The sequence below is a fragment of the Bos javanicus genome, chromosome 5 (genome assembly GCF_032452875.1).
Source record: "Bos javanicus breed banteng chromosome 5, ARS-OSU_banteng_1.0, whole genome shotgun sequence".
In the NCBI taxonomy this organism is placed as follows: domain Eukaryota; kingdom Metazoa; phylum Chordata; class Mammalia; order Artiodactyla; family Bovidae; genus Bos; species Bos javanicus.
In genome coordinates this window covers 115,794,673-115,815,251 of record NC_083872.1, presented here as the reverse complement: position 1 = coordinate 115,815,251, position 20,579 = coordinate 115,794,673, and the positions used below count along the sequence as shown (strand labels likewise).

General features: G+C 57.3%; 1 protein-coding gene across 2 annotated transcripts in view; it reads right to left on the bottom strand.

Moving 5' to 3' along the window:
• PRR5 (proline rich 5) overlaps positions 1-15,844 on the bottom strand; it is a 55,475-nt gene extending 39,631 nt beyond the window's left edge. Inside the window, exon 1 of one of the 2 annotated variants that reach the window (XM_061418827.1) lies at positions 15,743-15,844. The gene's annotated coding sequence lies outside the window, so the exon portion shown is untranslated. Of the gene's footprint in view, positions 1-13,302; positions 13,383-15,742 lie in introns of those variants that run through there. The other variant, XM_061418826.1, reaches the window with a different exon arrangement.
• Between the last annotated feature and the right edge of the window lie 4,735 nt (positions 15,845-20,579).

Here is a 20,579-nt window from a genome sequence, read left to right as displayed (position 1 = left end):
AACATCAAACAGGGAGCCCTTTACAAGGGTTTCTAGGAGGATTGTCGCTTCAGTTTCATTGCCAGGAAAGGCTCTGTTTTCATCTTAAGGGCATTATAAAACTAGTGAGTGATCCTTTTTCCCTCTGTGCTTTGGTTGCCAGGAAGCTCACAGTAAAAAGCTCACAGTCCCTGCTCATATAGGGACTTGCTTGGTGGTCCAGTGGTTAGGACTCAATGCTTCCACTGAAGGAGGCCCAGATTCAATCCCTGGTCAGGAAACTAAGATCCTGCAGGCCACTGGGCGTGGCCAAAAAAAAAAAAAAAATCAGTCCACACCTCTCATGTGATCTCTTGGTATGTTTTTTGTTTTTTAATCCAGGAACATCTTGATAATGATGATAGCCATAACACAACCACAGGTATTATGAGCACTTTCTAACAGCCAGGCACAGCCCTGAGGGATGCAAATGTACAGTCCTGCTGGCCCAATACCCTCTCATGCAGGCTCTGCTGCTCCTGCTTCACGGACAGGGCTGATGAAGCTGCAGGGGTGCTGGTGGTCCCTGTGATACAGGAGGGGTGAGATCAGGGCAGTGGGGCATCAGACAGGGCATCTTCCCTGTGACCCGCACAGCAGGGTGGCAGCCGCCATCAGACTCCGCTTCCTGGGGAGGGACTGGGGGTTGGGGTGGATGGGGTGGAGGGGAGCAAGGGGCTCGGAGAATTCCACTCCCAGAGGTGTCTGGAGGGAAGGGACACTTGTCCCAGGGCCCTGGGGTCCCTGAGTCTTCCGCCCTCCTTTACACTCCCCTCCCGCGTCTGCAGTTCCTATACGTTCCCGGTTGATGAACTTGGTTTAAGTTTGGCAACCAACACAAGCAGCTCAGAAAGGCCATTTAACAAAACCCACCTGGCCCTCCTTGCCTGCAAGAAAAGCCGGTCAATACTGTAAACACGCGAGGAAGTAAGAGAAGGGGCTTTCCGACAAAGGATGCTGGGTGGCCTGGCTCCAACGCTGCCTCCCAGGCCTTCTGCACGTACCCTGTCTCCCAGGAAGTCAGGCCCAAAGGTCCCCGGAGTTTATGTAGCCCATCTGTCCATTTTATAGACAGAAAGACCGAGGCCTCGAGAAGGGGGTGGGGCATGCAGGGTCACTCACAGAGCAGGGACATCCTGACGCGTGGTGAAAAGGCTTGAATACTGAGGTCCTACTGGGTCCTACCCCCTCCCTCCTGGGGCAGCCCACCCAGGTCAGAATTCCCACCCTCATTTTTCCAAGGAGGAAATTGTGGCCCCAGGGGAACAGACCTGCCCAGCTGCATGGCAGGCAAGCCGAAGTGCTGAGACTGAGCCCAGCTCTGACCTGGAGGCCACACGCCTCACACTGCCACTCTGGAGGGACCCCCACCCCTCTATCAAGTCATTAGTAATCGTGAGCACCAACGCAGGCCAGAGCCTGTCCCCAGAGGCTGCCACGTTCCCCCTTCCCTGGAGAGTCACAGGAGGCCAGTAACAGAGGAGGCAACGGGTGGAAGGTTCTGGGACCCCTGAGGACCCTGACGGCCTTGGGGAGCTCTGACGAACTACCAGAGGCAGTGACATTTTAAACAGGCCTGGAGGCATGACCTCACGCAGCAGGGCCAGGCTGGGGTGCAGACTGGGTGGCAGGAATTGGGCTGACCACGGCGTCCATGAGAACGCCAGCTGAGCCATTGGCAGGGGAAGGGCCCTGTGCTCAGAGGGGCTCTGGGCTCTGGAGGGGACAGCGCACGGCCCCATGGACAGGGCAAAGGCAGGAGGCGGCCTTCTGGGTGGGGGTGTTGTGTGTGGGCTATGGCTGGTGCTCAGATGGGCAAGGTCTCTCTCCAGGCCGAGGCGGAGGGGCATCACAGGGGCAGGAATGCAACATACAGAACAGAGGATGGAGATGCAGCCCGGAGAGGCGGGAGCCAGAGCTCCAGGGGCTGGGAGGACCGTGGGCACCACAGTGTCGCCTTGGGGTGCGAGAGGGGGTTGGGAGGGGAAGGTTTCAGGAAGGACCCCGGGGTGAGTCTTGAGTTGCCCAGGTATTCTATAGAGTGACTACCCTTCTCATGCCCAAAATCTGGACCATCCAGTAAGGGCCTGAGCTCGGGATTCCTGCCCCGAGTTCCTACTCTGCTTTCCCTGGGCGGGGGGCACTTAGAGTTGAGCCTGAGAAAAGTCAGTGTCCCCTCCACCCTGAGCCACAGGGGTGCCCTCCACCATCCTCTGTCCTGCTTGCCTGTGACCAGGGACGGGGGCTGGCCCCCGACGCCCCCCATTTCTGGGATCTGTAAGTAATCAATCTTGTGACTTGGCTGTCTCAGTGTGAGTGTATTGAAACCGCGGCGTCAGGGGTCCCAGGCCTCGGCTGGATGACTTGCCAGCCACACTAGGGTCAGGAAAGGGCCTCCCCATGAGTCCGCAGGTCGCCCAAGTGACCGGCCTAGGCAGGGGGGCACAGCCCGAGGGGGTCGGGCCGGAGCGGGCACAGGGACTCGGTGCCCTGGCGTCTACGCCTCCCGGCAGCCTCCTGTGGGGCGCTGGGTGTGGGAGGGCGGCCCTGCCCAGCCCCTGGCCTGACCCCCGAACGGCTCCTCACTCAGGTCTTGGCAGTTTCTGGTTTTGAGTCACAGAGGCCCGGGCTCTTTCTCTGTGGTTCCTTGTGTGGGTGGCAGAGGGGGTGGGGACTGAGGTGAGAAGTCCGCCTGGGAGGGAGAGTGCTGCCTCCACTGCACGCCGCCTGGCGCCTCCTGCACTGGCTGGGCCCTCGGGATTTCCCCAGACTCGGGGGCAGGGGACAGGAGGGGGCTCTCCTGGGCTCCGCCGCAGGGATGAGACAACAGGGAAGCAGCCAGTCACAAGTTCCCAGCCCCTCCCAGGGAGGCTGTCAGCTCAGGGGTTGTCTGAAGGCAGGGGAAGGGAGCCAGGAGACTCCCTGCAGCCTCCCGAACAAATGAAAGCAGACGTCAACGTCCTGGAGGAAGGTGCAGTCCTCAAAGGCCAGGTCCAGTTCATGTCCACATGCTTGCCCTTCACTGTCTGGGATAACTTTCCCAAAGCCTGGTCTGGTTGGCCAACTCCTATGCATCCTGCAAAACCCTGCTCAGAGTGACCTCCCCCACCAACGTCTTCTCCACAAGCCCCGCCCCACCACACACAAGTGTGTTTGAAAGGCAGTACTGTCCAGGCCACCTGCTGCAGTGGCACATTCCCCAGAGGCTCAGAGAGCGAGATCCCTCACTAATTAAGGACAGACTCCTGCCTCCTTCCTTAGCTGGTTCCTGCAGTTCCAATCTGGCTAGCAGTTCAGTACTCTCCACATAGCAGGCCTGTCTGCACAACATTCCCGGGTTAAGGCGGGGTTGGCAGCTCTCTTCACTGAGGACACGGAGGCTGCGAGGGCCACACAACTTGTCAAAGGCCGTCTGCACGTTCCTCCTTTCCGCCCAGTAAGCACTTCTTGAGAATCTAATACACACATACCAGCCCCCGAGCCAAGCGCGCGATCTGAACTTGACCTTTGGCGGCCTCAGTGTCTACCTGGCCTCGTAACTGCTCAGGGAGGAAGCTAGGCTGTGGGGGAGGGAGGGAAGTTGTCCTCCCTCTTTAGCGGGGACCGAGGCCCACACTGGGCACGCGGCCAGGCCCCTGGAGGGGGCGGGCAGCCTGCACTGGCTCCTCTGCCTGCCTTGTTCACCCCACTGAAACCCCCAGGGAGCAGGGGACCCTCACCCTTTCCTGGTGGAAGCAACGGAGGAAAAAGGTGGGCCCTGGCTGGGGCCTGGGCAGGCCTCTCTCTCTCCCCTTCTCCCCTCTTGCCCACCTATGGGTGCCTACAGCACCTGCCAGAGCTTCCTGTGTCAGCAAACACGCAGGGAGGAAACTCATCTGAGCTCAGCGACACCCCCCACACCGACAGACCAAGGTGATGGCTGGTGACCTTGACCATCAGTACGGAGGCCTTTCCTCCGTATTGGCTGGTTCTTCTCTGTACCTTTAGGCAGCGCAGAGAGCATCTTACCTGCACTGGCCCTGCCCCCACTGTGGCTCAGTGGGCCCCGTGTTCCCTCCTGCCTCAGCTGGCTGGACCCAGAGCATTCACAGGCGGCTCCCTCTCTGACCCGCCTGCCTTGTTTCTGCCCCCAGGGCACACTGCCCACACTCCCTCGGGTCCACATCTGGGGTGGTCTGAGCTGACGTCCTTTTGGCTGCTTGAAGCTCGTTCCCGTCAGTCTTGGGACATCAAACTCATGTCCCATTTCTGTGGGTTCTCCTGAGAGCCCTGTCCCCAAGGTGCCTCCCGTGCTTGCGTCTGTCCCCCTAACTTGCCACCCTGGGCAATGCTCCAACCACAGACAACAGAAATTGTGGACCCAGTGAATGTCAAGGGCTGGACTTAACAATTAGCTCTACGAAGGGCGCTCACTTGGTCCAAGAGGTCACGTTCTAATCCCCACCCTACAAATGACAAACCGGAAGCCCAGTGACGAGCAAGGGCTGCAGGAGAGAGGCCAGCCGTTCAAGCTGGGCTCTGGGGACAAACAGACCTAGATCTGAAGCTTGGTCACTTACTGCATTTGGCCTCAGTTTCCCCATTCTGTAAAGTGGGGCCACAGCTGGGCCAGCCCCCTAGGGTCCCTGTAGAGGTAAGGGTCACAGGGGCTCCTTAGTGCACCATGCCTCCCCTCGTGGGGCAGGGGGGTGGCCGGCGGGTGGACCCCCAGGGGAGGCAGCCAACTGTGACTCTAACAGGGGCACACGCCCTCCCCTGTCCCCATCACTCAGGGTCTGGTCCAGCCCCTCGCTGCGTCTCTCACCATCCTCACCTCACCCTTGTCCAGGTCTCCAGCCAAACAGCCCTCCCAGCCCCAGTGCACCTGCCTCCCTAGCAACTCCCCTGCACCACCACCCCCGGCAAGGTTCCAACTTCACAAGGCTCTTTAAGCTCCTGCTGGAAAATGGCCTCCTCCTCCAGGAAGCCTTTCTGACTGCCCTGCATCCACTCCAGGCATGGCCAGGTGCTTCCTCTAGGCTTCCCTTTGTGACAGCTCCATCACACCCTGGGTCTGAGTCCCGGCAGCCTCCCCCATCAGACTGCGTCAGGTCAGTCTGATGACGAAGGACTAATTCTCCATCAGACTGAGTGTTCCAGCAGCAGGGGCTCTGTCGCCCTGCAGGGTTCATCACAAAGCTTTCAACATACATGTAAAGTCACTGAAAGAACTTGAGAAAACTACAAAATACACGAAATAGTTGGAAGAGGAAACGAACCACCAGAGAAAGTTACTGCCCTCATCTCGGTGCATTTCCTTTCAGTCTTTTTTTTTTGCTGGGCTGTAAGCGTTGGATACCACCGTGAGCACCCCATAAACGCAAGCCTGCCTGCTTCTCTTCCATGAATAAAAGCTGGGCTTGCAGAATGGACCTGAGGCCTGACGGAGGGACTGAGTCTCTCGGGGTCATGCAGCTCCAACAGGAGGGGCCCAGCCCTCTTGACCCCCAGGACTCTGCACACCCTGCCCCACAAGTCTCAGTCCCGAAGTCCTTATTACCTGCTGTCTATCATCTGTGAAGACCAGGAAAACGGGGGTCCCCACAGAAACACAGCGAGTTCACACGTGGAGCACATCTTACAGATCTGCTACTGCCTCTTACGACACATTCCTAAAACCCCAATCCAGCTGTGATGTCTGTCACTCACTCGCTTGTTCTTCAGACACTCCTCGGGTATGCCAGCCGTAAGTTGAGCCCTGGGACCCAGAGATGAATCAAGCAGAATTCTGCCCTTGGAGCCCCAGGCTGGCAGGAAGGAGCCTGGGGAACAGGTCCAGTGCTGGATCAAAGACAGGAGCAAAGATTCCAGGGCACGGGGGCAGAGGAGGGGTGTCTACCCACTCTGCCTGGAGTGGACGCAGGGCAGTCAGAAGGGCTTCCTGGAGGAGGAGGGCATCTTCCAGAAGGAGCTTAAAGAGCCAAGAAAAGCCCCCAGTGAAGAACGGAGGAAAAGAATTCCAGACAGAAGAAAGACAGGAGACAGTCTAGAGGGGAAGGTGGACAGCAAATAAGAATACGAGATGACCTCTGGGCAGTGACCCTGGAGGAGCGACCCAGGGGATGGCCCCAGCCACCCACGGGGCTCCCTCCCACAGCTGCGGGCAGCGAGTGTGGCTCCAGGGGCCAGTATTCTTCAGAACCAGGCTTTGAAGAATCTTCTACCTTCAACCTTCGGATCTGCAAGGGCCCGGGGCGCTGGCTATGGGCTATTTCCTGGGAGAACCAGCCGCAAGGCCTGCTGGGATCTCTCTGGAAACCAGACCCATCCCAAAGGCCAATGGATGCTGTCAGGCCAACGTGAAGATGTGATGGACCACAAGGACACAGGTGCGATCCTCGCTTGAGAAAGCAGGGTGCCCCCCACCCCCTTCACAAATGGGAGACGTAGGCTCAGAGAGGCGGAGAACCCGCCAGAGGTCACACAGCACGCAAGCAAGCAGTACGTGGGCCCAGGCCCAGAATCCAACTCTCTCTGGCTACAAGGGGGGGCCCCCCACCACAGCCCCAGTGTCCCCCACTGGTCCCCAGGCCTGGCCACCACACCCAGAATGCATTTTATGAACGAGCGAACAAAAGAATCCGAAAGCCCCGTCCTTCTGCCCACAGCAAGCAGGAGCCATCTGCTACTGGTTTTTGTTGGTGCTGTTATTCTGCAAATGAAAAGCACAAACCCGAAGTCACAGCGCGGTGTCACCTAGGGGTGGGCAGAGCACCCAGGCCCTGGCGCGGGGCTGGATCGGAGTCCGGCACCTCGGGGGAGAGATCGAACAGCCAAGGGCTGAATCTGTGCTCGGCCACCCTCTGCCTGAGACCCGCCCCGTTGCATCCCTGCTCTGTGCCTCGGGGTCTCCGTCACTAAACGGGGGTGCCAGGGACCTACCTCGCCAGGGGCGGTGAGGACTGAGGAGCTGGGGTCCCGTAGGGGTGGGTGCAGGGGGACCCCGTCCGGCTGGCCGCCTCTGCCCGTGACCCTGGCCGCCGAATGAGCTCTGAATCTCTCAGCCCTAACCTTCCTGGATGCCCGGGGCCCTGTGGGCAGCTGAATGGCTTACGTATTATGAGGCCTGCATGTGGCCAAAGGGCAGAGGGGCTGAGGAGGGCGCGGGCAGGCGACTCACAGGGCTCCCCCGTGACTCAGCGGAACTCCACGAGGCAGCAGGCCCGGGGTGAGCTGCCCCCAGGCGTACCCTGTGCGGGGAAGCCCGGCCGCCGGCATCTCTGATAAATATTTTATCACTGCTCACAGAGCAGGCCCCAGGAAGGTGCCTGCAGCCTCCGATCCCGCAGAGCACCCGTTCCTGCCCGGACAGAAGGACGTGGCTGGGTGAGGAGTGCAGGCGGGGTCAGGAGCCCAGACGGCTAGCTCATTCCCCCCCTGGTGTCATGTCAGGTCAGCTCAACTCAGCAGATGCACCCCCCACAGCCCGAGCCTTACTCACACTCTGCTCCCCACTGTGCTGGGTGCTGGGCTCCGCCCTGCCCTAGAGAGCTCCGAGGGTCCTCTGCAGCACCCCAGAACACCAGCACTCTACCCCTCGGGCTGGGTCAGACGGCCCATGCTGCCGGCCACTGCCACTGCCGCCTCCTCCAGGAAGTATTCCTGGCTCTCTTCTTCCCACAGTGTGGCCTTGGGCAGGGCCATCACCCTCTCTGAGCCATTTCTAAAATGGGGCTGATGATCTCCACTCATGGGGGACCAGGTGAGACTATGTAAGTGAAACATCTCCCAGCTCTTCACCCACATGGAGGGAGACTCATTCTTTTTGAAGGGGCCTGAATGTCAGGAATGAAATCAATAGATACAAAGAAGTATGTCTAGGAGTGGGAGGCAGGAAAGTACGGAGCCCGGCTCCTGCTTGCAGGGCTCCACAATTTTAACTGGGGAGATAGGACCTAAATAATAATAATAATAATAACAGCAACAGGAATAACAGCTACCATATTTCAAGACCCTGCCACTGCCAGGTAACTGACATCACAGCCCTTCGTTTACTCCTCCCAGGGGCCCTGCGAGGTGAGGTTCTTACCCCTATTTCATAGCAGAGCAGGAACCTGAGACTCAGAGAGGGGCAGGACTCTGCCCAAGGTCACACAGCTTGGCAGGACTGACCTGCTGTCCTGCTGGACCTCTGGGGGTGTGACCTCAGGGTCAAAATCTGCTTTTCACATCACTGTCCACGTGGAGACGCCACCAAAAGGGGGATGGTCCAAGTCAGATGACCAATATCCACAGGATATCATGCAGCCAGTAAATCACCACTCTTTAGAACTAGTGGACTTTTGAAGGAATTGGAGGGGAAACGCTCGTAGGATTACAGTTAGTGAAAAAGAACAGGATCGGGGCCACGTGTGGTGTGATGACGTTATGGGAAAATAGTTTTACATCAAGACGTGTTTATTTAAACCAGACTGGAAACAATATACAAAATGATGATGCTCAGGGGACAGAGTTTACGGGTAAAACTGGGGCCTATTTTCCAGACTTTGTACAACACGGCTATGTGGGTTTTATAATTTAAATTTTCCTAAGAAATAGGGCTGGTCCACTGCAAGGATTTATTGGGCACCTTGTGCCCGCCCTGTGCTGAGAGTTTGCTCCTCACTCAGCCTCATATTGGTTCTGTGGGACAGACAAGATGGACAGCATCGTGAGGAAAGAAGAACCTGGAAACACCCTCTCCACCTCTCCACGGCTGGGCCTGCACGGCCAAAGTCAAGCTCAGGTTCTTCTCCCGTGTGGAGTCTCCTGTAGCAGGGACCATCACCACCTATTCAGGTCCTAGACTGACAATCAGCAGGAGCTCATGAGGTAGTGAGCTTCCCGTCATGGGGAAAAATCAAGCAAGGGGCTTCATGTCTCTCCACCAAGAAGTGGCCTCAGTAGCTGGTTTTCAGCCCATCTTAATCAGACTTAAAGACTTACCACCTGTGTGACCCTGGACACGATCCTGACCTCTCTGGTTTGCCCCCTCATGTGATACAATGACCTCATGAAGCCCCTGAGGGTTAAATGAGGGCAAATACAGAAGACACTTCCCAGATACCTGTCAAGGGCTATATTGACTATTATTATTTCCTGGCATTACCTATCCACCAGGGGAAGCTAAGTAGTGCAGATATAAAAATTCCCATTTCACAGGTTTGAAAACTGAGGCACAAAGAAGCCACTGCAGACTCAAACGGGTATAAGTGGCTCTAGGCAGACTGATTTGGCTGGAGAGACTGTTTGGCAACACAAAGAAGGCCTTTAACCGGTCTAGCCGACGGCACAGAAAGCAAAACTTCAAGAACCTTCTATAGCAGGACCCCCCGCTGGGGTCGGCGAGCCCATGGCGGCAGCTCCTGACGGTGAGGCGTCTTGGTGACACTCCCTCACCTTAAGGCACGTAGCATCGTGGAAAGCGGCAAGCACACCTCAAGCCAGAGACCCTCAAGCTCAAGCCCCAGCGCTGTCTCTTGCTGCCAGGGTCTCTGGGCAGCTCTTGGCCTCTCTGGGCCATAGTCTGCCCCTCTATTAACTGGGCATGGCCATGATTGCCTTCTGGGTTGGCTGGGATGGTGGCTGGGATGGTGGCTGGGATGGTGCTTGGGAAGACTCTGCACAGGGCCTGGCACATGGTTAAGTGCTCAGGGAATGGCCAACCCCTCCTTTGGAGGTGAGTCCACACTTTGGAGTCAGAATCCCGGAGGGCAATACCTGTTGCTGCAACAAACCACACAGATTTTCTAGATAACCTTTTCAGAAGGCACTTGGGCCCAGCCCCTCCCCACTGGCCTCTGGGTTTGGTCGGCGGTAACGCAGTAGCAAACCTGTCCTCGGTCCCCTCAGCTCTCCCCAGAGGGTAGAAATGGGGGCCGGCATCACGCGAGGGCTTCCCCACACCAGGTACTGAGGGGCCCTGCACACGTCTCAGCCCCCATCGTCATCACGTGACCCCAGAAGTGGGCTCCAACGCCAGCATTTACACTGATACTGATAGGAGGTCCAGGCCGGGCCAGCCTGACTACAAGCCATTGTCACTGCAGAACCACGTCATTGTGCAGTCGACCACGCTGGCACAGGGCACACGGTCCTTCTGGGGCCCTTCCCTGGAGCCACGTTGTCCTCACGAGCACCCTGTGTGGCAGGCGCTGCCATCAGCTCCACTTCACAGATGAAGAAACTGAGGCACACAGAGACGTCTGGTGACTTGCTGATGTCACACAGCTGGTGAGAGGAGAGGCTGAGGTTTGAACCCAAGCAGCCTGTCTCTAGAACCCAGGTCTTCACCTGAGCTGAGTGTTCCAATCCACATTACGCAAATGAGAGCACTGAAGCTCAGAGAGGTTAGGCAATTTTCCCACAGCCACACAGCTATAAACCGTGCCAGGTGGACCTGGCCTCCGGGTCTTTAGCCTTTGCAGCCCTCCGCCGGCCCCTGCTGGCTTCTCCTCAGGGCACCCAGGACCTTGGGCCTGGGGTCAGAGCCAAGTCTTATGGGCAGGGCCACCCAGGCTGCTCCCCTGAGACATTAGGATTCCTGAGTCACTAGAACTCTGCTCACACCAACTGCAAAGCCCCCGCCCCCCCAGGTGCTCCCCCCACTGAAGTTCAACTTTGAGACATAAAAGAGGGATGTGGTTAAAAGAAAAAAAAAAAAAGTTATACTGTCACTAGGAAGTCACCTCCTTGTCCCACTAACCCAGGTCATTATCACAGCCCACAGTCCTAATTCACATCTCCCGACTCCAACCGTGGTTCTCCTCTGTATCCGTATCCCTCAGGGCCACCCTGGGCCTTGGGGTGAGTCCTGCCATAGGATGTCTTGACCCCGATTTTCACCCGCAGGACCACTGACAGCCCGTCTGACCCAAGAGACCCCCAACCAGTTTGTGTCTGTGGCCTCCCCTTTCTGGGTGGGTCTCTCTGCCTCCCTGGGGACCATCGCCACCAACAGGCCTGGAGGAGGCTCTGGGGAATGAAGGAACGAATGAATGACTGTTCCTGTCTCTCCGTGGGCATCTCGAGAGCTCTACTCCCCTCACAGATGTCCTGAAGATGATTTTGTTCACGTCCACGGATGCCCACCACTGGGGGCACCAGGCTGGGGCCCAGGGCTTTCTCCTTCCTCTCCCACCCGGCCCGTCCTGGGTTCTGCTCTCCTGACTCTGCCAGGGGTCGCCCGGGAGATAAACGTGCTGTCTCTCAGTGCTTGCCTTGAGCGAGAGAGCTGGCACAGGCACCCAGCCGGATGCCATTAAGTGCCGCCCGATGCCGTCCGGGCACTTCCGAGTGGCCATCCTCAGGCCCTTTCAGCCGCCCATTAGAAACCAAAACCCCATTAGCTAACAAACGTTTCTGCACAGATCACTTTCCCTGCTGATGAGAAATTACGTCCATGTGACTGTTCCCATCACCAGACAGGGAGAACAGATGAGACACAAGGAGTCCCAGCCACTTCCACGACGGCTGCCCAGCCCCCCACCCCCCACATCCGAGGTGTACTTTTGCTGTGCCAGGACATGGTGCCTCTTTGGATCCTGACCACCCCCTAGGAATTGGTAATGCTGTGGTTCCCAGTTTCCAGACAAGGAACCTGAGGCCCAGAGAAGCCGAGTGACTTGCCCAGGGCCACACAGCTGGCCAGCGGGGGTCCTGGGATGCGGATCCAGGCCTGCTTGGGTTTATAGCATCTGCCTCACCTCTGTTTAAACAATGCCTCAGAACTCCAGCCCATTTGGCAGTAAAGCTGCTGAGGAGGCCCGAACCTCCTCTGATCGATCGGACCTGGGCTCAAAGAGGGCAAGTGGCTTGCCCAGGGACACAGCAAGGCCATGCCCCGAGGATGGGCTCCTCTTGGGTCCGCCCCACCGCATGCCAGGCAGAGGGAGCCATGTAACCTTGTCTGATCACCCAGTGCCACCACCCAGCGGTGCTCACACCGGCAGGTGCATCAGAAGGGGGGTGAAGCTGTAAAATGCAGATGCCTGGTGCCCCATCAGAGGTCCGGACAGGAGCCCAGGACTCAGCATTATATTAAGCACTGTCCTTAGAGAGGGTAGTCTAGAGTTGCCAGCCTCTCCTCCCAGAGCTCCAGGAAGAGTCGGGTTGGGCCTTGCAGCAGGTCTGAGCAGCCACAGGGAGGTCCCCTCCCCCTCCAGATGCAGTCCAGGGACTGGCCTCTGGGATCCCGGGGTGCAGCCCTGGTCTTGCCATGAGCATACCTAATCACCTGGACACGATGGCCGTCCCACGGGGTCCTCATGGCAGCTGCCTGCAGCTCTGACTGCCGCCCCGAGCCATGGAGGGGGAAATGGAGGTCGCTCTCAGGAAATGGCCTGGCCTAGCAGGGCTGGACCACACCCCAGGACCCGGGGACCAGGGGCCCTCCCCCGCCCCAGCAAGTTCTCCCCTACCTTGGCTCCATTGGAAAAAAAAAAAATCTTAGAAAGCGGTCAGGCGCTGCTCATGCCAACTGGGTCCAGGGCATGATCTGATTTTGCCTGAGGGCAAAGGGTCCAGGGTCAGATCTGATTCTGACTGGGCACTCAAGTGCCACCTCTCAAGGGATGGGAGGTGGCTCCCAGGTGGAGGGCACAAGGCTCTACATGCTCCTGCTGGAGGCGGGGGGCCCTCTGCCCTCAGACGTGCCTGCTACCCCAAGCCCACCCCCACAGCTCTGCAGGCCAGCTCCCGGCAGGAAGGTGGCGGCAGGCCCCGGCCAGAGGCCAGAGGGGTGGGGCCCCGCGCTGAGCCCGGACAGGGCTCAGAAACGAGGTGTCTCCCTCCCTCGACCATCTTTGTTTGCTCTATTAAGGGGGGGGCAGTGGAAACAGAGGGGAGAGCTGCGAGGGGGAGGGGACAGTGACGGGGTGGAGTGGGGAGGGAGATCAGGAAAGAGACAGCTGGACAAGCTGCTGGACGGACATGCAGAGACCCACCCACAGAGACAGAAACTCAGAGACCGAGAAGCCGGCGGAGTGCGGCGAGGTGGGGGCGGGGGGGCGCGTCCAGAGAGAGACTGCGAGAGACGAGCTCCGAGGTCCCGGAAGACCGGGGTGGGAGAGGCTGGACCCCCAACCAAGGGGACAGCCCGACCCCCACCCCACCCCATGTCCCCGTAACCGACGCGACACGCGCGCGCGCGCGCACACGCCACTCCGGCGGCGCCGCCCGGGCCCCCCCAACCCTCTGAGGGGCGCGCGCGCCTCCCCCGGCCCCCTTCCGCGGCGGGGACCTCCCGGACCCATCGCCGCCGCTCACCTTGGTCCCCGCGCCGCCTCCGCCGCCGCTGCCGCCGCGCACAGCCGGAGCCCGGGGCCGAGGGAGGGGGCCGCGGTGGCCCCGCCCCGCTCCGCCCCCCGGGCCCGCGCAGGGCGCCCGACGCGGCCGCGGCCACCGGGCCGCCGGGGCCGCCGGAGGCCGGCGGGAGGCGGCCGCCTGGGCCGCGGGCACGCCCACCCACTGCGGTGGCCGGGGGGCCGGGACCCGCCGGAGCTGGGAGCCGCGAGCCGGGGGTGCCCTCCCCGGATCCCCCCATCCGGGTGCACTGCGCAGGCTGTGGGCGGCGCCCGCCGGGGAAGGGGGCGTCCCCGGCCACCCGGCGGTCCCATCGGATCTCCGGCCAGTAATCCGTCTCTTCTCGGCGCTCTCCCACGCCCACTGAGAGCCCCCTCCCCAAGCCGCAGCCTGTGCGGGGTACCGGGAGCTGAGAGGAAAGATCAGACGCTCAGATTCAGTCCCTGCCCTGGGGCTTGGGGTTTTGCGGGGGGGTGGAGTAGGGGCGTGGGGTGGGGCAGAGAGGGGAGGGATGGGACAGACAAACTTCCAGCATCTAAATATCCCAGGGCTTGCAGTCATCAGAGTGGCCGACTGCTTCACGGGCATCACCCTGGAACTTAATAGAAACTGGAAATTCTCTGCCTCACCCAGACCTACAGAAACTGGAGATGGAGCCTAGGAACCTGGGGTTTAGCAAGCCCTCCTGGTGATTCCCCAGCTCCCAGGACGTTTGAAAAGTTCCACTGCAGTGGAAATAGCCAACACCCCAATACCCCACACCCAGCACCCTACACCCAGCGCCCAGGTCCACACCCGAGTGTCTAAAAAGGATTCTTTTCACCCTTCACTTAAAGACACTACCCTTGTCTCCCTTTTGACACTGTGTTGGGGGGTAGGAGGGACTCCTGGACCAGAATTCTCTGGCAGGGTTAGAGTAGCAGGCAGTGCTGGTTGGAAGCCGAGTCACTGAGCACTGCCAGGGCCAGCCGGCCTGGCTGGGGTGGGCTGGCAGAGATGGGTACGGGTTCTTGTATGTTTTAACCTGTAGTGATTGTTGTGAAGTTTTGAAATTCATTTATGCAAATATTTATGTCCATGTTCAGGACTAAAACATCTTTCCCATCCTTGTGCCGGTTGCAGCTAAGCCACCCAACCCCCAGAAGTAGTGGCATAATGGGGCCCATCGAATGGCAGTCGCTCCTGGTGACTGAGTCCGGGAGAGGGAGTGTGCTGAAGGGGTGCTCCAGAGCCCTGGGATGAGCGCCTCTGCCTGGGCAGCAGGCCCTGGCATCCCTGAAGGTGGAGGGGGTATCAGGACGGAGGGGCCAGCTGAGCAAACACATGGAATGTGTGCTGGGATTTTCTAGCATGTGTCCTGGATTATCTGACATTGCCCCACCCTTCTCTTCTCTTGTCTTGCTTCCTTTTACTTCTTAGTATGTGCACTTGGCATTACATTCTGCAGTGGGTTCTTTCTTTATTATATAGTTTGATTGTTGTGGTTTAGTCACTAAGTTGTGTTTGACTGTTTTGCAACCCCATGGACTGTAGCCCACCAGGCTCCTCTGTGCATGGGATTTCCCAGGCAAGAATACTGGAGTGGGTTGCCATTTCCTTCTCCAGGGGATCTTTCTGACTCAGGGATCAAACCCTCCTGCCTTGGCAGGTGGATTCTTTACAACTGAGCCACCAAGGAAGCCCATAGTTTGATAGTAGAATGTAAATTCCCCAAGGTGGGGATTTGTCTCTTTTCCTCCTCCAAAGGGTTCCTGGTGGTTAGGGCAGTGTTTGGCACTTGGAAGGTGCCAGATAGATGTGTGCTGAAAGAACAAGTGGATGAATGACCCCACAATGAGCAGTGCCAGTCACTTGTCCCCCCTAGATCCGGACTCTGTGCCAGTCCTGTGGACTGCATCCCCTACTGATGCCTGTTTGGGTTTGGCCAGTGGAGACAACAGCTGGAGATCAGAGGGGGAGGGAGAGAGGAAGGGGCCTCTCCTCCTATTGCCACATGCTATACATGGGCGCCATCTGTTCACGTCCATGACTACAACTCTGGCCGGGAAGCCCTCTGTGCCTAGCTCCCACCAGCTTCCGCTGGAAACATTATTTCCTCTCCTATTAATAGTTCTTCTAGCCCCAAGGATGGTAGCAGCTTCCCACCATCACCAGTCTCTGGGTGCTCCTGAACCTGCCACACCTCTGTAAGCAGTCCCTTTAGTCGCGTGACTTATTTGGACCACCTGGGGCAAATTCTATCTCCTACTAGGACCAGATCTAGAGCAGATAGATATTATTTTTGCCACTTTACAGAAGTGGAAACTGAGGAGCAGAGAGGTTATAAAACATGCCCAGCCAGAGATCCTAACAGATACCTGACCAAAGAAGACATACTAATGGTAAAGAAGCATATGAAACATACCTTGCATCCAATAGTATTAAGGAAATGCAATACCACTATGCGACACCATTATAGACCTATTAGAATGGCCCAAATCCAGAACACTGACATCACCCAATGCTGGCAAAAACGTGAAGCAACAGGAGTTCTCGTTGATTGCGGTGGGAATGCAGACTGGTGCAGCCACTCTGGAAGACAGTTTATCGGTTTCTTACAAAATTAAACATACTCTTACCATACAACCCCCACTCCCTCTTGGCTCAGACGGTAAAGTGTCTGCCTACGATGCGGGAGACCCGGGTTTGATCCCTGGGTTGGGCAGATCCCCTCGAGAAGGAAATGGCTACCCACTCCAGTACTCTTGCCTGGAGAGTTCCATGGACAGAGGAGCCTGGTAGGCTACATACAGTCCATGGGGTTGCAAAGAGTCGGACACGACTGAGCGACTTCAGTTTCACTTACCATACAATCCAGCAATCACGCTCCTTCCTTGGTATTTACCCAGAGGAGCTGAAACTTAAATCCGTGCAAAACGTGCATACGAGTATTTATAGCAGCTCTAGTCATTTTGCCAAAACTTGGAAGCAACCAAGGTGTCCTTCAGTGAGTGGATAAACTGTGGTATAGCCATACAACAGAATGTTATTCAGTGCTAAAAAGAAAGGAACTATTAATATTAAGCCATTAAGAGTCAGGAAACATAAATGCATATTACTAAGTGAAAGAAGCCAGTTTGAAAAGGCTCCATCCTGTGTGAGTCCAATTTGATGACTTTTTGGGAAAGGCAGAACTATGGAGACAGTGTGATCAAAGGTCGCCAAGGGTCGGGGGAGGAGGGATGAACAGACGGAGCATGGAGGATTCTTCCGGCAGTGAAACTTCTCTATGATGTTGTCATAGTGGATACGTGTCCTTATAGGTTGGTCCAAACCCAAAGAATGTCCGTCCCTAAGGCCAACTATCAACTTCGTGTGATAAGGAGGTGTCAGAGTCGGTTCACAAATTGTAACAAATGTACCACCCTGGCATCTGATGTTGACACTGGGGGAGGCTCTGCGATGTGGGGGCAGAGAGTACATGGGAAATCTCTGTACCTAAATTTTGCTGTAAACCTAAAACTACTCCAAAAAAATAAAGCCTTTAAAAGATATCCAGGACCACATGTCAGTAAGTGACAACAGAGCCAGTCATCCCAACCCAGGACCCCCTGGTTTAAAGTCTGTATCTGGCTTTGGGGGACTTTGAGCTCTTCTCCTTTGAGGGGCCCAGGACTGGAGGGTAAGCATGAAGGGGACCCAGGTTATCCAGAAGCAGTCGACCCCAGAGACCCATTCTCGTCCTCCAGTTGCTGGGTGAGAACTGAGCGTGTCCCTGGGCCTGGCAGGAAACCCCAGCCTGCACACACGTCTCCTCTGAGCTAATCTGCAGGTCACGTGAGGCTGTGGGAAACCGCAGGCGGCTCAGGTGAGGCCCCAGCCCCGCGGTGGCCGCCGACCTTCCGTTTCCTTCCCTGCCTTCCGAAGGAGGTCAGCCCTGTCGTGTGCCAGGTCGGCCCTGGTGTGGAAGGACACGGACTCTGCAGAGCCTCAGGCTCCTGTCCGTGCAGTGGGGGAGGGTCGCATTTGTCAATTTATGTTTGTTCTTTCACTTATTCATTGGCTGATTGAGTCACTGAACATCATTTAGTGAGCTTTTGCTCACCGCCTGGCATGGAAGAGGCGTGCTTAGCAGATCTAAAGCCCTGAGACTTCCTTGGCGGTCTAGTGGCTAAGACTCCACGCTCCCAATGTCAGGGGCCCAGGGTTCAAGCCCTTGATGGGGAGCTAGCTCCCACGTGTTGCAACGAAGGTCAAAAATCCCACGTGCGGCAACTAAGACCCAGCACGGTCAAATAAATAAATAAAAATAAATACTAAAAAGAACAAAACAAAACACAACCAAAGCCCTGTGGAAAGCTTAGCTGTCTGATGGGTGAGTCTTGCTATTTCCAACACTGCCCCTGTGGACGTGGGGCCCCTTCTGGAGTCTCCTGACACATCCCACTTGGCCAAGAGGGGATTTGGTGCTTTTGTGGGATATGGAAACAGCCCAAGGACTCCGAGGGCTCTCTGAGCCTCTTCTGCATGGGGAAGACCCTTGGAGACACCTATCCAGTGACGGCAGACAGGGAGATGGAGGCCAGCAAGGTGCAGTGACTTGCCCTGCATCACACTATGTGCCAGGCTTGTAATGGCCCCCAAGGAGGTCCACGTCCTAATCCCCAAACCCTGTGCAGGTATCGCCTTTCATGGCAAAAGGAACTTTGAGGATGTGATTCAGGAGCTTCAACTGGGGAGATGATTCTGGTTACCCAGGGGGCCCGATACCCTCCCAAGGATCCTATGAGAGGCAGGCAGGAGTGAGAAAGTGTGCTATGGCAACAGGCACAGACGGATTGGAAGATGCTCCCCCTGTGGCTTTGAAGACAGAGGAAGGGGCCACCAGTCATGGGATGCAGGAGGCCTCTAAAAGCTAGAAAAAGTAACAAGATGAATTCTTCCCTAGACTCTTCAGAAGGCATGTGGCCCTGCTGACTTCTGGCCTCCAGAACTATAACAGAATAAATTTGTGTTTTAAGTCTGTGGCCATCTGTAGCCACAGGAAACTGGCACAGGCAGTGAGACCAGGCCTGGAAGCCAGGTCTCCTGAAGCTGAGTTTGGCTTTACCATACCCTGGATCCCTGTCCTACGGGCTTTGGTCCAGGGACTCCTGGACGGGAGCTTGGCTCAGTGCTTTAGGATTAATCTTCTCTCATGAGGTGCTTGCAATAGTACAAGAATATTATACACATAAGACTGTAGCCTGCCTGGCTCCTCTGTCCATGGGATTCTCCAGGCAAGAATACTGGAGTGGGTTGCCATTCCTTTCTCCCAACCAGGGGATCTTCCCAACCCAGGGACCGAACCTGGGTCTCCTGCATTGCAGGCGGATTCTTTACCATCTGAGCCACCGGGGAAGCCCATTATACACATAAATACTATGGAAGAGACAAAACGCCATGAGTGTCCCCAGTTTTGAAGCCTCTGTGCATTCAGGAGTTTTCCTGAATGTTCAGGGGGCCGTGCTCCATGCAACTCTCCTCTTTTTCTGGGAACCTCTCTCCCTCTCCAGAACAAACAGCCTGCACTCCCATGGAACATAAACTTGCACAGAACACCAACACCAGACAAAGCTGATCAAAAACAGCTCGGTGATCACTGAACGCAGATGACAGTATGAACATCGGCCAGGCCACAAAATGACCAAACCTCTCCGTTCCCGGCCGCAGGAGTGACTCCTCGAGCCAGGCTCCCCTCCCTGTGGAGAAGGTTTACCAAGATTCCTGATCACAGCACCATCCGCCCTTCCTGAGAAGGTCCGATCTGGGACGCAGACCCACCCGTCACCCAGCACACGCCCAGCGCCCTGAAGTACTTTCTTTTGAGCACCAATGGCTCCCAGGCACGTCCTCTCTCTAGGCGACAAGCAAGCCACTCACCCTGTTTTTCCACCGGAGTGCTCCTGGTCATCTTGGGGAGGGCTTTGGTATTGGGGACTCTTTCCCTGGATCACCACGAGACAGCCTCCTTCTTCGACCCTCAGACTGAGAGGGACAGGGCAGGACAAGATGTGAGACATAGGAACCAAGCTGGAGCTGTGATGATGGGGCCAGGCTGGCTGGGGGAGGTGGACAGACTTGCCAGGTGGCCGGGGGCTGGGGGCTCCGGCAGAGAGCTGCAGCCTCCTGGCTCTGCACCCGCTGGTTCCAGCTCCAGCCCTGGAGGAGTGATCTGCTCCCAGCCCTGGCCCCAGCTGAAAGCCAGGCCTCCCTCTGCCTGGCTTCAGTCTCTCTGAAGACTTGGCCTGGCCTGCCAGCCACGGTCACAGGGGTCGAGTGTGGTTCAAGTCAAGGAGTGTTTTCCACATGCCTCGTCCATGTTAGGTTCTGAGTTTGGGCCCAGATGTAGGGGGGAGCCCTGGGGACCTCTGAGGTGGGGGCAGGCGAACCAGACCTAGAAATCAATTCTGCCAGCTGGCGGCTGAGGACTGTGATACTGTTGATGTTGTTCAGTCACGAAGTCGTGTCTGACTCTTTGCAACCCCATGGACCGCAGCACGCCAGGCTCCCCTGTCCTTCACCGTCCCCTGGAGTTTGCTCAGATTCATGTTACTGAGTTGGTGATGCCATCTGACCGTCTCATCCTTTGCCGCCCGCTTCTCCTTTGGCCCTCAATCTTTCTCAGCATCAGGGTCTTTTCCAATGAGTCAACTGGAAGCCCAGAAAGGGCCCTGGGAACTGGACATAGGGTACCACCTCCTTCTGGGAGTTCAGTGAAAGCTTCCCAGCCCTGCCCTCCCACCCCCAGGGCAGAACCAGGCTTGGGACTCTGGGACCAACACACGTCCCGCAGGCTGGAACATCACACAGGCCTTGTGCCTGCCTTTGAGGGTCTTGGGCTCAGTGCAGGCACTGAGCCAAGGCAGGGGCTCCTGAGAAGGTGGGCTCAGAGCACCCAGTCTGCCAGCATTGTGGGCCAGACCCTTCCCCGTGGGAACAGCTCTGACCGACAAGTGCTGTCCCTCCCCCACGCGGATGGGGAATGAGAAAGAAAACTTGGGGATGAAAGGGTCTGGGCTGAGGCCTTTCACAAGCAGCCAGCCCCCCATCTGCACCCCTCCCCCCAGCACACACTCTGAGAAGCTGGCAGCCGGCCCCCCTCCCGCATTCGGCCAAGCACCCGGGGCCAGCGAGCGGCCATAGTGCAGTCCCGTGGTCCTGCCAAGGATGTGTCTTCAATCGCTGCTTTCTGATTTCCCAGAGAGAATAAGTCTGGCTTC